Raw genomic sequence first — 16,938 nt, forward strand, 5'->3', positions numbered from 1 at the left:
CTGGGGTATGTAAGGCTCCAATAAAATCCCATGTCCTGTTTGCTGGTGCTGGGTTTCTTTTTCAGTCACTTGAACCTGGTGCCATCCCCTTTGGAGTCGATAGGGGTTCAGCGTGACAGGCTCTTTGTTGTAAATATTTGAGATTGATGATATCTTTGCACATATTTGAAAACTTTAGATTTGAGAATACTAACTTATGTGCTACAATGCCAACTACTGCTCCAGTAATATTACAGTATGATGGTTTTTAATGTGTTCTCTTGACTAGCATTATCTTTTATAAATAAAGTCAAATCACATCACTGGCAGAATGCTTGAGATGTATTCTTGTCTCATTTTAAGGTTTATGTAAGCAATCTCTCCAAATAATGGTAATATTAATATCTGACAGATAAAGAGTCTTTTATATTTACAGAACGCTTTCAACTCAGTTTTTTCTTTAATTTCCCTGGTAACTCTGAGAAGACTTTTTGTTCACTCATTTGTTGATTAGAAACAGACTAAAGAAAAACTTCTGTCTATTCTGAGTTAGGGAGATCAGAAAATACCACTTTTTCTGAGTAATACTAGGTGAGAAGAGTTTTCATGCTGATTAAAATCCTCAAGTAAAGCTATTTTTCCTATCCTCGAGAGCAGTGTCAAAGGCTCATCCCTGTTTTATTCTCCTGTTCTCCAAATTCTAATCCATGTACTGCACTTTCCTATGTTGATGTTGCTGCTTGTTCGCCCCGGGGCATCCTGTAGACAGGCATCTGTCTCTATCCTCTCCAATGAGCTGTCCTAATTATGTTACATCAGGACAACTTGTGAAGCTCAGAGTCTCAACTCTCTGGCCTTAAAATGATGAGCAGCATAAGCCATTCCCATTGCTGTTCTCAATCCCCTCTCTGTCTTAAATAGAGTCATAGATCCTAGGCTCTTAAGCATCTTCCAGACCTGTTTATCTTGTAGTCAAGTCTTCAGAAATTAGTCTTCCAGAATAAAGCTCTTCAAGCCAGATTCTTCAAGGTGATGGTGCCTGTGTCACCTTGGTAGGAAACCTTCTACACTGTGTAGTACTGTCATCTCAAGGAGAACCACTGTTCATTTGCTTAAATTGTCAGCTTTATGGTTCAGTGAAATAAATACACATTTTCCCTACAGTAATGACTTTTTTCTCACTTTGTGAGAGCTGTAGGGACCCTTGTTATCAAGAGATAATCATATTCTAGTGGTGCTACTTAATGTGCCCAATGAAAGTCCCAAGGATGTGATTATCACTTAATAACTCTAAAGCCTGTTATGTATCATCTTGTATTTTCTTTCTTTTGACTGTGTGGTGGGGAACCCATTTGTGATCTCTGTGGTTGATATTATTCGTTGTGAAATGATAAAGGAATCAAATGACGATTTGTTTGCTTGCAGCTAGACAGCACGATTAGAAATGCATCCCAATTCCCATTGAAAAATGCATTTAAATGTAATCTCTTGCTTAGTATTGGTTTAATAACCCTAATGTTAATGCTAAATAATATCAAGCAAAGCTGATGGAAATTCTGAAAATAAACATGGATAATTTAATGTCTACATGACCTTTACCTCTCATGGAAAGTTCAGGTTGAGTTTTAACTACCTGCGAAGGAAGTAGACAGCCATGAGAAATACCTGCTGATTCTGTGATGGAAAATGCCATCAATAAGGTAAGCAAAATAGGAGAGCTGTAAGGAAAAGCCTATTAAATACAATGGCCTTTTAGAATATGGACATTTGCAAAATGGTAACTCTTACCTGTCATTTGATGCTATTCTTTGATGTTCCAATAATGTTAATAACAGGTATCATTAATTCATCACCTGCTATAGACTGGATTGTTTTTGTATCATTTTATCTTTTATTATTATTTATATTTTGAGATGGAGTCTCATTCTGCTGCCCAGGTTGGAGTGCAGTGGCACGATCTCAGCTTACTGCAACCTCCACCTCCCAGGTTCAAGCGATCCTGCCTCCACCTCTCAAGTAGCTGGGATTATAGGTGTGCGCCACCACATCTAGCTATTTTTGTAGTTTTAGTAGAGATGGGGTTTCACTGTGTTGGCCAGGCTGGTCTTGAACTTCTGACCTCAAGTGATCTGCCTCCCTTGGCCTCCCAAAGTACTGGGATTACAGGTTTGAGCCAAGGCATCTGGCCCATTTTATCTTTAGAAGAACCTTTCGAGGTAGATAATTTGGGTCCTGTTTTACAGATGATAAAAACAGACTATAAGAAGTTATATAACGTGATTGAGTTCATGCAGCAAATAAGTGTTAAAGCTTCAACTCAGATATGACTTTAGAACCTGTATTTTATCCACTGATAATTTTATCCACTGATAATATTTTATCCACTGCATAATGTGCAGAGTGACTAAGTGCAATTATAGGAGACTTGTAATCAATGGTAACCATATACACATTTATTGTTAGGTAAAACCAGGTCTGACTCTAACGGACAAAGAAAAGAGACCACTCTTTCGTCCCTCCTAATATTGGATGCTATGTCTTTGAGAACTGAAAGCTTTAGAGATGCTGCAACTGAGTTTTGAACATGTTCATTAGAATTATCTTCATACTCTTAGCTGTCATTTGGGAAGGATTGTTTTGTTCTTAATAAGTAACACCTTTTGGTTATGAGGTATTCAGAAAGGGTCTAGATCAGGACAGTTTGTCCCCTAGGGTAAAATCATCCTTTCTGACATAGGCCTTGCCAGCTGCTGCATCTTCCTATTTGCTGTTAGCTAAGAAGCTCTGCAGTCATTCATGGATTTCTGATTCCTTTGTTGTAAAATTGCAAGTGCATTTATGTTGACAACAGCTGATTTCTTCAAAGATTGAACCCAGTTTTTCTGGGCAGAGGGAAATCTGTCTGTTTATTCACTTGGTCATGTATTCCTGCCTATTCTCATATGTGATTTTTTTTGTGTGTGGTTTATAATAAAAAACAAAATTTAGGATAAGAGATACAAGTTATGAATGTGAACATGGAAAGTTTAGTAAATTTTCCATGATTTAAAAAAATAATTATAATGATAGCTAACATTTATTTTCTGCATATCATGAACTGGGCATTCTTCTCATGGATTACCTCAGTCTCCCCTCACAACAACAGCTAAAGGTGGGAATACAATTATTAGGCTCATTTTATGCAAAAGGAAGCTGAGCTTAAAGAAGGTGGGCAAAATGAAAGGCCTTTCCTTGTATTCACCTCCTGGGAGAGACTATTAGCCTATCAAGTGCAATAGATAGTTTCTTTTCCATGTAAGGCAGTGCAAAAGTGGCCAAGAAAAAATCCTGTGGGTTTTTTTTTTTTTTAACCTTCTTTCAAGGTATGAAATTGCCTAGCTGTCTACTTGATTCATTTCTGTTCATGCTGGCTAATCTGAAATGGGAAGTTTTAACTATATCTAATTTTCCCTCTAACAAGAATGTGGCTACTCAACATTTTTCCAATGAGGTATGAATAAATTCCTGCTTATAAAATCAGCAACATCTCAACATCAGCTGAGGCATCGTTATATATTTCGTTTTTTTTTTTTTTTTTTTGGGAGACGGAGTTTCGCTCTTGTTACCCAGGCTGGAGTGCAATGGCGTGATCTCGGCTCACCGCAACGTCCGCCTCCTGGGTTCAGGCAATTCTCCTGCCTCAGCCTCCTGAGTAGCTGGGACTACAGGCACGCGCCACCATGCCCAGCTAATTTTTTGTAGCTTTAGTAGAGACGGGGTTTCACCGTGTTGAACAGGATGGTCTCGATCTCTTGACCTCGTGATCCACCTGCCTCGGCCTCCCAAAGTGCTGGGATTACAGGCTTGAGCCACCACGCCCGGCCTTATATATTTCCTTTTAAGATCCATTATGAAAATACACTATGGAAGTGGAACTTATTTTGGCATAACCCTTAGTTTATAATAACTTAGATTGTAAGTTGGATGCATTTACTCATTGAGCATACATTTAGGGAGGACCTGTTTTAGACCAGGTTATACTAGCCTCTACACCTTCAAACTGAAAAATAAGACAACACAGGTACATACTTTTCCACAGTAAAAGGTTTGTGTGTGTTGGGGTGAGTGGAACAGTGATAAACATTTTGTGATGAGGGTTAGGCTAAAAACATGTACTGAAGGTAACTGGAGCACAAGATCCATTATGGTCCTGAAAGGTTATGGTTTTGTTAAGAGGATTATTTCAAAAATAATCTCTTATTATTTTATGTATATTTTGATGATGTTTGTTGTTTGTTTGGGTGGGGGATGTGGCAGAGTAGTAGTTTTATTTTGACAGCAAACCCCACGAGGTCAGAAACCTTGGTCTGTTTCTTTTCTCCCAGTAAATAATTTCTAAATAAAAAAAAAATTACTGTCAATATAAAAGCTATTTGTCTATGATAGTAAAAGGACTGTTGATTATGATTCATATTCATGAGCCAGGAATTTTTATATATGGAAGTGTCCTTGCAAATATGTAGGTTGTTAGCATAGTAGGGTGGTTTTTAACTTATTAATTGCTCCCATATTTGTCTCCATCATTTCTACAGGTACAAAGCTGGGACTTTGTATTATTCACAGAAAACTTAGCTTATGTGGGCTTATAATTTCTTAGCCAGTAGCCATTCAGTTGTGATATTCAGAAACTTAAACTAACTCATATAATAAGGGTTGTTGAAACTATATTCCAGGCAAAATGATAGCCATCTAAGCACAAACTACTAGGTAAAACCTAACCTCATGGGGACTTGACTTACAAAGTCAGGAAATGTGGCTGCCCCTCTACCTTTTACCCTCTTTTCAATTCTTCATTTCTCATGTGGATCAGGAGTAAGGGTGTATGTAATCTTAACTCTAGTTTTCTCTGAAAGTCTTATTTTTCTGGTTCTCTCGGGACTGACTTCTTTAACAACAATTCCAACTTTGCATGCGTCAAACTCTCAAGTGTTGCAATTCAAAATCTCTAAGAGGGAATCTTGTTGACTTAATATGGGTCAAATGTTAATTGATAGTTCAATAGCTGTAGCCTATTAGGTTGAACTAGCATATAGGGCTAGTCTTTTCAGGAGCAACAGGTGGGATGCATTCTTTACTAAGGAACTATTATTTCAGAGGCCTTCCTGGGGTCCTTCCCATGTACTCCGCCTTACTTTTCTAACCTTTCCATCCTGCTTTCTATTCTCTTTGGCATTGCTCTGCTCCATGGTAGCTAACTAACCTGATAAATGCATTCATGATATGTTGGCTCACTCCACAGATAAAGTTATTTTGGCCAGGATTCCCTCTGGAAGCAATTACAAAAATCAAAGGGGTGAATTTAATAATGTTTTCTATAATGAGCAACTATTTGGGAGCATATGTTTTCTTCAGGTACTGCTTTTTGTGTGTACGGTCACATTCATGACACTATCCATGATGTATGAGAGTCTCTTGCCAATGTTGCTACTACTAGTGGATATTATATCCAGTGGCTAGCCTGAATACCTAGCCTGCATTATGTAACTTAATTATCAATTTGAGGATTGAAATAATTCTTTGAGGATGAATACTGTTATTATCCCCACTTTAGAAGTAGAATTGAAGATTATATCATTTAAAGAATTGCACAAGACCACATGATTAGAAAATAGTTGAACCAATATCACACCCCAAGAAATTTATCCTAGAGCTTATGCTCTCAAATAAAAGGAACATAATTATTTTAATGAATAAAATTATAACTTCAGTTTGCATTTCCAGTAGTATTCCACTGGATAGGGTAAATTTAATCTCCACCTTCTTTCTGTGAAGAGGAAAAAAATATATATGACAAATTTTTAGTAATACTTTTAAAAGAAAGCAAAAACTTTGACCAATGTCTATAGTATTATTACCATTTTAATTGTTGTTGATAGGTAGACTGGAGTTGGAAATGGTGCCAATGGCTGTAAATACAGCTTTAGTTTCACATCAGTTGCTGTCTTTAAGAAAGATAGGTGTTTTGATACATACTAAAATTCTATAGCCAGCTCATGTTTATACAGCTGGTAACTGACCATATTAAAATCAAACAGATGATGATGTATTTGTAATTCAGAGTTAATGTGAATGTGTGTAATTTTTCATAATCCATGGGAAATATTTTCTTAGATGTGTCATCATTTATGGAATTTTGTGTTTTGGGGGTATATGAGAAAGGTCAGGGATAATTTTATATTTTGAAATATATTAATGATATGAAGAATACCTGTTTAGTCTTTACCTTCTGGTTGTTATTGATATTATCCTGAGAGTAAAGGTAGTTAGGTATTTAATACAGAGATGAATTATTTTGCAATTCAGCCACAGAAGGCATACACTTAAGAAAAGAAGATATATTTATGGCTAATCAAGAAAATATAACATTTTTATTATAACCAATTATGTTATATTTAAGAATAAGCCAGAGTAGAATTGTATGATTAAAGATATTTCTGATTAACTAGTCTATATTACATATCAACATAAAATTATATTTTCACTTATTAAAATTACAAGACAGTTGTTTTGCACAGAAGTGATCTATAGCGGAAACTTGGTTAGAGGATACCCATATGAATAAACATGAAACTATAAATATATATACCTTCATTCTAGGTAAAATTAAGCGTGTTGTATATATATACCTAGGGAAAATAAAGTTGGTTCTCCAGGGAAACATATTCTGAAGCAAAAATTATTTCACAATTTAAGTTGGTAGCTTTAAGAGAACATACAATTTATGTGAAGAGCGTTTGTTTTTGTTTGGGACCCTCATTTTATGTATTCACATACCTAACAAAAATGATAAGATGTCTGTTTACTGCTCCATTTTTATTTTAAATTGCTTTTAATGTACGCTTTTAAGAAATTGTCTCTTTTATTGAATCTGAATGCCATAAAACATCATAGGCCCCTAGAGCCATCATACTAAGAAGGGAAAGAGTGGTGATGGTGGTGACCTTGTCAAAAGTCACCCAGCTCATGGGAGGCAAGGCAGAGAATGGATCCTGGATCCTAATCTACACAATTCTATTAAGGTGGAAATCCACACCAAATGTACTGAATTTTTAATTTCTTCTAATCTAATCTAATCTAATTTTAGAAGGGGAAGACAGCAATTAAGCAATAGCTACATATAAACGTATCTACACTTGAAAAAATGTATTTATCCGTGTATTTTTCTCTTTCTATTCTAGGAATCATCGACAAAGAGTAACTCCACAGCATGTGGCTTCAAGAGCTACCCTAAAAGGTAAGCTTCCCACAAGGGAAGATTTTCCTTACATGCAGTTCACCTTGATTAGCATCCTTAGTTTCTATGGAAACACTGAAAATCTTCCCTTACAGACTGATGGCATGAGATTGTTTTTGATGTTTTTATGAATGTTGAAATTAATGAAGGTAGTGAAGTTAGATAAATTACAGCCTGAAACTAAGAAATATAGACTATTTCCATTTTTTCTCTGGAGAAGATACTCGAGGTAGGTTTCCTGTAGTTCAAATTAATTTGGTAATTCAAAAATTTTAGAATTTGTAATTACAGAAACTGTATTGGGAATAAAGTAAAGGTTGTTGTACTCTTGCCAAATGGTTTTATAGGAGAGGATGTTTTAGCAGTCAAACCAACAAGAATATTAAATTAACGAAGTCCTATAAATATTAAGGTCTTAAAGTTGAAGCTTTTGAAGGGATAAAACCTGAGAAATGTAACTCACAGTCTCCAATGCATGTAATTTTTTTTTCTTAATAAAATATATAGAGAGATCTAAAACAGTAAAATAGTTATGTTTTAGTTTCCTGATGCTGATCTAATAAAGTAGCTGAGTGTCTTAAAACAATGGAAATTTATTCTGTCACAGTTCTGGAATCTACAAATTTGAAATGAAATTGTTAGCAGGAACAGGCTCTCTTTGAAGGCTCTCAAGGAGACGAATCTTCCTATGCTTCTTCTAGCTTCTGGTGGTTGCTGGCAATTTTTGTTTTTTCTTGGCTTTTAGATGCATCACTCAAATCTCTACCTCTGTCTTCATGAGCCTGTCTTCCCTGTGTGTATCCAAATATCCCTCTTCTTAGGAAGACAATGGTCATTGAATTAGGGCCCATGCTAATCCAATATGACCACATCTTAACCTGATTTTTTATCTGTAAAGATCCTTTTTAAAAATAAAGTCACATTCACAGATTTTGGAGATTAGAGTTTCAACATATTATTTTGGGGCATCTAATTCACTTGTAATAGCATCTATTCTTTAAAAGGGAGTTTAGTGACATTAAAGCTAATTATTGTTAATAAAGTGTTTATGAGAAAAAAATCATAACATGGGGTAGAGGAAGGTCTCATTGAATTGTTATACATAAAATACTGTTTGTTTTAATAATATAATAATTACATCTTGATAGCCAACTTTTCTCTCAAGCAAGGTAAAAATTAAATATTCAGTTATTCAGTAGAGGGTTTGATAACATTGGGTAAAATATTAGTGTATGATTCTGATTCTAAGATTTTTAACATCCTCAATTTAAAAAAATAGTAAGCTTGGCAACAGTGAGACCATGTCTCTATGAAAAATAGAAAAATTTAGCCATATATAGTGGTACATGCCTGTAGTCTAACTACTGGGGAGGCTGAAGTGAGAGGATTGCTTGGGCCTGGGTGGTCAAGGCTGCAGTGAGCACCACTGCACTGTAGCCTGGGTGACAGAGCAAGATTTTCAAGACTTTGTCATAAATATACATATGTGTATATATACATACACACACATATACGTGTATATATACATATATACATATGTGTATATATGTATACATATGTGTACATCCATATATATACACACATGTATATATACACATTTTTTACACGTATATATGTATATATATGCACACATATATACGTGTATATATACATATGTATACATATATACACATGTATATATATGTGCATATATATACATATATAAATATATAAATGTATATATTTAAATAATATATATATATACATATATTCAGAAATTTATTTCACTTGATTCCTTAGTTCTTTTTCATGAGCTAAGCTTGAGTAAGGTATTTTTTAACCAGTTAGCTATTGTTCTATAACCGACCACCCCAAAACTCAGTGGCTAAAAACTGTTTATTATTTCCTATGAGTCTATGGGATCAGCTGCTTGGGTCTCCTTATCTGGAACCGACTCTGCGGTATTGACTGTGTATGCTTCTGGGTCTCAGCATAGCTCACAGGTCAGGGCAAGCTACTCCATGAGGTCCCTCTCCTCCAGCAGAAATAGGCCTTCTCAAGGTGGCAACGTTATTCCATGATATTCTGAGTGTCCTCTAGCTTGCCATTAACTTCTTTTCTGTTTTCACTTCCTTCATCTACCTACAATCCATTGCACACAGTGAAGTAGGAGTGATCTTCCTAAATCACTTCCTAAGTCTAATTGGATTCCCACAACCACCAATATATCTTTTATCGTTCCCTGTTTTCCTTGGGTTAATTCTCAGCCTTTAAATTTGGCTTTACAAAGTTCTGCGTCATTTGGCCCTTGCTTAACCTTGCTACTTTTGTTTCTTTCCCCTACCTCACTTTCTCAAGTAGATTCTGCCAACCTGAAATTCTTTAAATTGTTTAGATGTGCTGTATTTTCCCTTGATTTTACTTATTGTTCCATCTTTGATCAGCTCTTTTTATTCCAGTTGAAATTTCATTTCTTTTAGGAAGACTTCCCTGGTTTCTTTTATTCTATCCATTTATATATCTTTGTGTAGCTGAAGATACTAAACTCAAATGCCTATTAGGGTTAGATTTCCCTCTTGTGCCAACATCAGTGTAAACACTATGAAAATCACACTGTCCTGTAATTGCTAGCTTAATTATCTTAGCCTCCCATTGTGGACATTTGAAGCCAGGGATTGCACCTTCTTGTTCTTCATGGTATTCTAAGAATCTGACAGTTCAAGAACCTAGCAGTACATACACAAAGGATGTCTTCCATAACTATCTATGGAAAGAATGAAAGATTAAATGACATCTTCCCTATTCTAATCCTTCTGCCTTAAAATTTAAGTTGTTGAATCTTTCCAGAAATGGACTGAAAGGCAGGAGGTAGCTTCCCTCACATTTTGATGATACCCCTTGGGCTCTACACAAAGAGGTCCCAAGGACCCTCTGGTGCTGCCCTGGCCTTTTTTTCTCTACCACAGATTATAGAAGTTGTTGTCTGTGAGACAAAATTTCCCCAGAACAGTTAGTTTGGTTTACATATTTGCTCTTTTTAACATAGTAATTTCAAAAAGAAAAATAAAGTTTAACTTGTTGCCAGCACTTAAAAATTCAGAGATTTTACATAAAATGATTTTTTAAATTCTCTTAAAAGAAATCATAATAACTTTCTATCTTGGATGTGCATTTCCAGAGAACAAAGAGGGCTTAACGGAACAGAAGCAGCCTTCCCATGCCCTCTCCAGTTCATCACACCATGCCATTTGCTATTTATCTAGCCCCAGTAGGCACTTGAGTTCAATATCCTTAGCTATCCAAAGACACATGGATTGATAAAACGTGGAGGCTTATCTTTGCTTCTAAATGTCTGAACAAAGAACTTAAAGTGGTTGAATGGGCTAGTTGTTCTTATTACATATCCATCAACCAAGTGAAAATAATTTCAGCTTTATTTTCATAGCTCTGTACTTGAATTCCTGCAACTGATATTTGAACAGATAACCTAAGTGAAAATAACTTTGGCTTTATTTTCAAAGCTCTGTACTTGAATTCCTCCATCTAATATGTTAACAGATAACCTAACCTCTTTGACCCTCTTTTTGTTTTCTTCTTTTTACCCATCTGTAAAGTAGAGACTGTGATATTTTTATAGGCTTGCGTTGTGTTAGTTCATTAATACCAGAAAATTTAGTCTAACCTACACACATATGGAAAACAGAAGAAGGTAGTTACATTCTTCTTGTTCTGCGTTGGTATAAATAATTTTCCTTTTTGGTTAGGCTACATTATTAACAATTAAAATATGCTAGGAAAATGAAGTACTGATACATGCAACAACTGGGATAAACCTTGAAAATATTATAAATAAAAGAAGTCTGACACCAAAGGTCATATATTACATGATTCCATGTTGATGTGGTTTGGCTGTGTACCTACCCAAATCTCATCTTTTAGTTTGCATAATCCCCACCTGTCGTGGGAGGGTCCTGGTGGGAGGTAAATTAATCGTGGAGGCACTGTTCTCATGATAGTGAGTCCTCATGAGATCTGATGGTTTTATAAAGGTCTTTCTCCCCAATTCACTCTCATTATTCTTCATGGTACCATGCAAAGAAGGACGTGTTTGCTTCCCCTTCAACCATGATTCTAAGTTTCCTGAGGTCTCCCCAGCCATGCTGAAGTGTGAGTCAATTAAACCTCTTTCCTTTATAAATTACCTAGTCTCAGGTATTTCTTTTTTAGTAGCATGAGAATGGACTAATACACATGTATAAGAAATACCCAGAATAGGGAAAACTATAGAGATAGAAAGTGTATTAGTAGGTTTCCAGAAACTAAGGGGAGATGCACATGGGGAGTGACTGATGGCTAATGGTCACAGGATTTCTTTTTGGAGGTGATGAAAATGTTTTGGAATTAGAGAGTAGTGATGGATGCACAACCTTGTGAATATACTAAAAACCACTGAATTGTGCAGTAAATGGTGAATTTTATAATACATGAATTAAATCTCAATAAAGCAATAGATAAGGAAATATGTTTTTGGAAGACACAATTTCAACTTCAGCTGCGGCAGGAGAATAGGGTCTGGAGGCAGGGTAAACCTAAGGCCAATTTGCACTGACTTTCTAGAACTGAATCAAAAGGAAAATCCCCACCTCCCCATGCCCAATTAACAAAAGGATCAGAGGCTAATCCCCTTCAACTGCATTGCCAATGAAAAATGAACAGTACCTGATTGGTCCCCTCCCACAACCAATCACACTGGTCTTGGGTCAAGTCTCCATGTGCAACTTTGTAATTTCACTTCAGCCACTGATTGGCCCCCTCCTGCAACCAATCAGACGTTTGCATAGGGAGAAACTTTCTAACTTTGCTTGAGCTTGTGATTGGTCACTCTCTGCAACCAGTCAGGCTAGTCATTGTGTAGCTTCTTCATTTACAAAGAGTGTACCCAAGTAACCAGTGAGAAACCTCTAGAGGGTATTGAAACCCCAGAAGATTCCATAACCAGTGTTCTTGTGTCACTTTCTCAAGATCACTCCCATTATGTGGAATATATTTTTATTTTAATAAATCTGTGCTTTCATTGCTTCATTCTTTTGTTGTTTTGTTTGTGTGTTTTGTTCAAAATGCCAAGAACCTGGACAATTCATAATCAAGATCCTCCACTGGTAATACAGCTATGGTGACTGTCTCAGTCTTTTTTGCATTGCTATAAAGGAATACCTGAGGCTGGGTTATGTATAAGGAAAAGGTTTGTTTGGCTATGGTTTTGTAGGCTGTACAAGAAGCATGACACCAGCATCTGTTTATGGTGACAACCTCAGGAAGATTCCAGTTATGACAGAAGGGAAAGGGGGAGCAGGCCTGCTACACCATTAGAGAGGGAGCAAAAGAGAGAAGGGAGGCTCCAATCTCTTTTAAACAAAAAGCTTTTGCATGAACTAATACATCAGGAATTTACTCATTACCCATGAAAAGGCACCAAGTCATTCATGAACGATCTTCCCCCATGGCCCAAAGATCTCTACTAGGCCTCACCTCCAGTACTGGGGGTCAGATTTCAACATGACATTTGGAGTGGACAAACATCCAAACTATATGAGTGATAAAACAAAATAAGCATTGTCATTCAAATCCATGCACACTGCCCTCCTGAGAGTCCTGTCCAACCTGACTGCCAAGGCCAAAGGCCAGGTCAAATTTTTTTTTTTGAGACGGGGCTAGCTCTGTCCCTCAGGCTGGAGTGCAGTAGTGTGATCTCGGCTCACTGCAACTTCTGCCTCCTGGGTTCAAGTGATTCTCCTGCCTCTGCCTCCCAAGTAGCTGGAAATATAGGCTCTTGCCATCATGCCCAGCTAATTTTTGTGTTTTTATTAGAGACAGGGTTTTACTGTGTTGGCCAGGCTGGTCTCAAACTCCTGACCTCGTGATCTGCCTGCCTTGGCTTCCCAAAGTACTGGGATTACAGGCTTAAGCCACTGTTCCCAGCCCAGGTCAAATTTTTAAAAGTCAGGATTCGTGGTTTCATACTAAGATTCTGAATGATGGGGGTCAGACAAGAATGAGTTTGTGTTCTAAATGTTTAACTGACTACCTCTCTGAGATTTCTCAAAATGTAAAATAAGGGTACTAATTAGCCCTTTGTTAGCTTAGGAAAAATAAATGTTATGAACCTACTGTGGTGCCAGCTAGGAAATAGACCCTTCATAATTGATACTTTTATAATTAGTATTATTTGGTTGTAAATACTAGGCTATCACATTCAATTTTTGGCAGTTCAACTGTCCCAGGGTTGGCTTTTCTCTTCCTGACATCTTAGCCAGAAAGAAAAGTATGGCTAGAATTTCTGTTAGCTCTTAATGAATTTAATCAGCCCCTGAGGGATTTAGATGTAACAATGAAATATTTGACAGAGAAACATGATTTTTATTCTTTCTGTGTTTCTCTTGGTAGTTGACAGAGCCTTCCCTAACAGAAGTAACATTACCTGTGCTGAGAGAACAGTATTAACATACTGTAAGTGAGATGTTAGAGCTAAAAGAATATACCCCTGTGGCCTTATATTAAAATGTTCCATGCATGTGATTCTGAATAAAATTTAAGCTCCTGCCAATAAGAAAATAAGCTACTGCCTGAAAATGTGTGATTCAATTGTCCATCGTTTTTGTTATTTATAATTTTTTTCCTTTCAGTAATATTTTAGAGATTCTTTTTAAAAAAACCTTGTCTCTGTTTTCAGAAACTGAAATGAAAATTATAACCTGGAAATATAAGGGATAATTGTATTATTCTGTAATATATTTTATAAGCTGTATTGGTAAGCAGAAATTTTTCATCTAAATTATTTAAAAATAAGTATATGAATAGCTCCATTTGATCCAAGTGATCTTTTATGGTTTTCCTTATGGTTAATGGAAAGGATTATGCTATACTGCGTGGTCAGAATATCAGGAGCATGGGTGTCATTTGTTCTCCCAACAAGTATTTTTGGGAAGCTGAGTACATGCTAGAACATGTATTAAGACCAGGTGATATGGTGGCAAATAATATATGTATATCCCCTGGAATTTTTAGTTTGCTATCTAATAGGGGGATTGATAATATACAAGTAGAGAAAATACATATTGTGCTAAGTGCTGCAAAGGAAGAAAATGTGAGGATCGAGAAGCAGAGGTTATAGTTCTGCACTACAGCTAATTATTGGGTGACCATCTGATAGGCTACTTATCACGAATATGCACTGAGTTTCCATTAATTTTGATTAATTAATCTTTCGAGCATTATGGCATCATCCTCTTTGTATTACTGGCATGATCCTCTTTTTATTCCTGATGCTGCTTCTTGACATAATAGTACTTTATTTAGATTAAATTTGCCTGAGATTTCCTTTCTAATTTGTTTTCAACCTTATGTTTAATTTTAGGTGTATCTTCTTTCAGCAGCATGTAGTTGGATTTTTTTCAGTGTGAATTTTCCCCCTTCTTTTTTACTGAAAGAGTTGATTTTTTTTGCACTTATTTTGATTCCTGAAATTTTGTAACATTCTTTCCATCACCTTATTTTGTGTCAGGTTTTTTGTTTGTAAATGTTTCTCCACCTTCTACATTAACTGATTTTCTTAATTCCATTATTTCTTACTATTATTTTGGATTTTTCACTGTTTTCTTTTTTAGTGTGCTCTGCCAAATTTTAACCTCAGCAAAGTCAAATTTAACAATGTTCCCAAATAAAACCTAAAATTCTTTAACTCAAATTGTATCACCCAAAGTTCCAGGTTGTTCGTCTTTGCATATTATTTTAGTTCAACATTTTTTCCTCTTAGTAATTATTATTATATATAATACAGTCAAGGCTTAACTTACATAGATTTTCTTATATATTGGCCAGTTTATTTCTTATTGTTTCCAGCATTCTACTTCCTTCGAGTGTCAGTTCCTTTTCCTCAAGGTACCTATTAAACTTTTAGCAGCTTCTCTTAATGGTAAGCTCTCTAATATTTGCGTACCATTAAGTATTATTCTTCTGCTGTTATTTTTGAATAATGTTAAGGATTGGAATTCTTAGTTTATGGTATTTTCCCCTTAATATCATAAAGATATTGTTCAAGTGTTTTCTATCCTGTATTACTACAGATAATGAAATCTGATGTAAGTCAAATTGATATGTATGTGATATGTCTTTTTTTCTATTCATTTTAAAGACATTTCTTACATTTGGAGTGCTGCAGTTTCACTATTATATTTCCAAGTATGCATTTATGTTCCGTTTTTCATGCTATTCTGTTTTTCAACCTCAGGACCCACTTTTTTTTTTCAGTTGCGGAAAATTATTGTTTATTATTTATGTGAATATTGGCATTTCTAAGATTATTTTTGTATTCCCTTTTCTGTATTCTTAAACATATTTTGGACCATTTATTTCTCCTATCCATAATTCCTAGCTACTGTTCACTTTTTTAATCTTCATTTTGTATTATAAGAAAATTCCTCTGTATTCTTTCAGTTTTTAAATTTATTATTCATCCATGTCTATTCTGCTACTTAACTCTTGTATCATCGGGATTGGCTAGTTCATGCTGTATTAGCAAACAGCCCAAAGTGTCATGGATTAAAACAAGAAAAGCTTATTTCTCTCTCATCCAACATTCCAGTGAAAGTTAACAGGGGAGCCCTGTGTTGTGGAGGCAGTGTCTGGGAATGCAAAGACAAAATAAAGAGAACCTGTGGAATCGTGATCTGGCTCAGAAAGCTTCCTCCCAGAGTTGACAGGTCATTTTTCCTCACGTTCCACTAGCAAAAGAATCCAATGGATGACTCCAAAGACTATAAGGAAATACAATCTTATTCTGCATCTGGAGAGGAAGGAGAAATGTAATTTATGGAAAGCACTGACTGGCTACTCCAAATGATCATTTTTTTTTTTAATTTTCAATTTCTATTTTTAATTTTTAGAAGATGTTTTATCTTTTTTTAAAAAAATGATATTTTCTTGCTTTATCATGGATTTAGTTCCTTTTTATTTGTAGTTATTTTATATACTCAATTTCTACTCATAGTCGCTAATCTTATTTTTTTAGTGCTTACACTGTATCTTTCTTTTACTGTGCAAACTGAATATTTTCATGGTAGTTTTTTTCCCCACATAGTTTGTAATTTTATATTGTGAGCCCACCTTAGTTAAGTATTTCTTTTTGGGGGAATGCTAGGGACCCTGTGTTGTGACAGCATTCTCCAAGAATGGTTCTGCTTTTGCTTTTATTGAGTCTTTAGGATATAAAAGATGACACATCATTTTTTGAATTCACTTCTTATATTTTATCAGTAGTGTTATTTAGATCATATACTTAGGCTTGGCCCAGGCATGAGCTTTTAATTTCTTATAGGGGTCATATTGAGTCCAAAGACAGCAGAATTCCTCGCTTCTTATTGAGGTCATTTTGCATCATTTAACTAGCTTTTTTTTTTTTTTTTTTTTCATGGATTTAGGGAATCTGTGTTTTATACAGGGATTTTAGATATATCTCCCTGTGTTTGGAAGACTATGTCTCCTGGATACCCTGGCTCACCAGCCCTCAGTCCTTATAGCAAGAACCAGCCTGTCCCTCAGCCACCACCACATTAACTGAAACTTATTGCAGAGTCTTCAGTTCCTCTGTCCCTTTATAAGAATTTCAGCATACCCTTTCCTTTCCTTAAACTTGATAGATTTTTTTTTAA

General features: G+C 35.6%; 1 protein-coding gene across 2 annotated transcripts in view; it reads left to right on the forward strand.

Annotated features, from left to right (window-relative positions):
• Window positions 1–16,938, forward strand: part of CNTN4 (contactin 4) — a 974,474-nt gene that overhangs the window by 243,172 nt on the left and 714,364 nt on the right. For both annotated transcript variants that reach the window (XM_017507289.2, XM_017507292.2), the window contains exon 2: window positions 7,197–7,252. The gene's annotated coding sequence lies outside the window, so the exon portion shown is untranslated. The remainder of the gene's footprint in view (window positions 1–7,196; window positions 7,253–16,938) is intronic.

This window comes from Cebus imitator, unplaced genomic scaffold, assembly GCF_001604975.1.
Source record: "Cebus imitator isolate Cc_AM_T3 unplaced genomic scaffold, Cebus_imitator-1.0 Scaffold371, whole genome shotgun sequence".
Taxonomy (NCBI): domain Eukaryota; kingdom Metazoa; phylum Chordata; class Mammalia; order Primates; family Cebidae; genus Cebus; species Cebus imitator.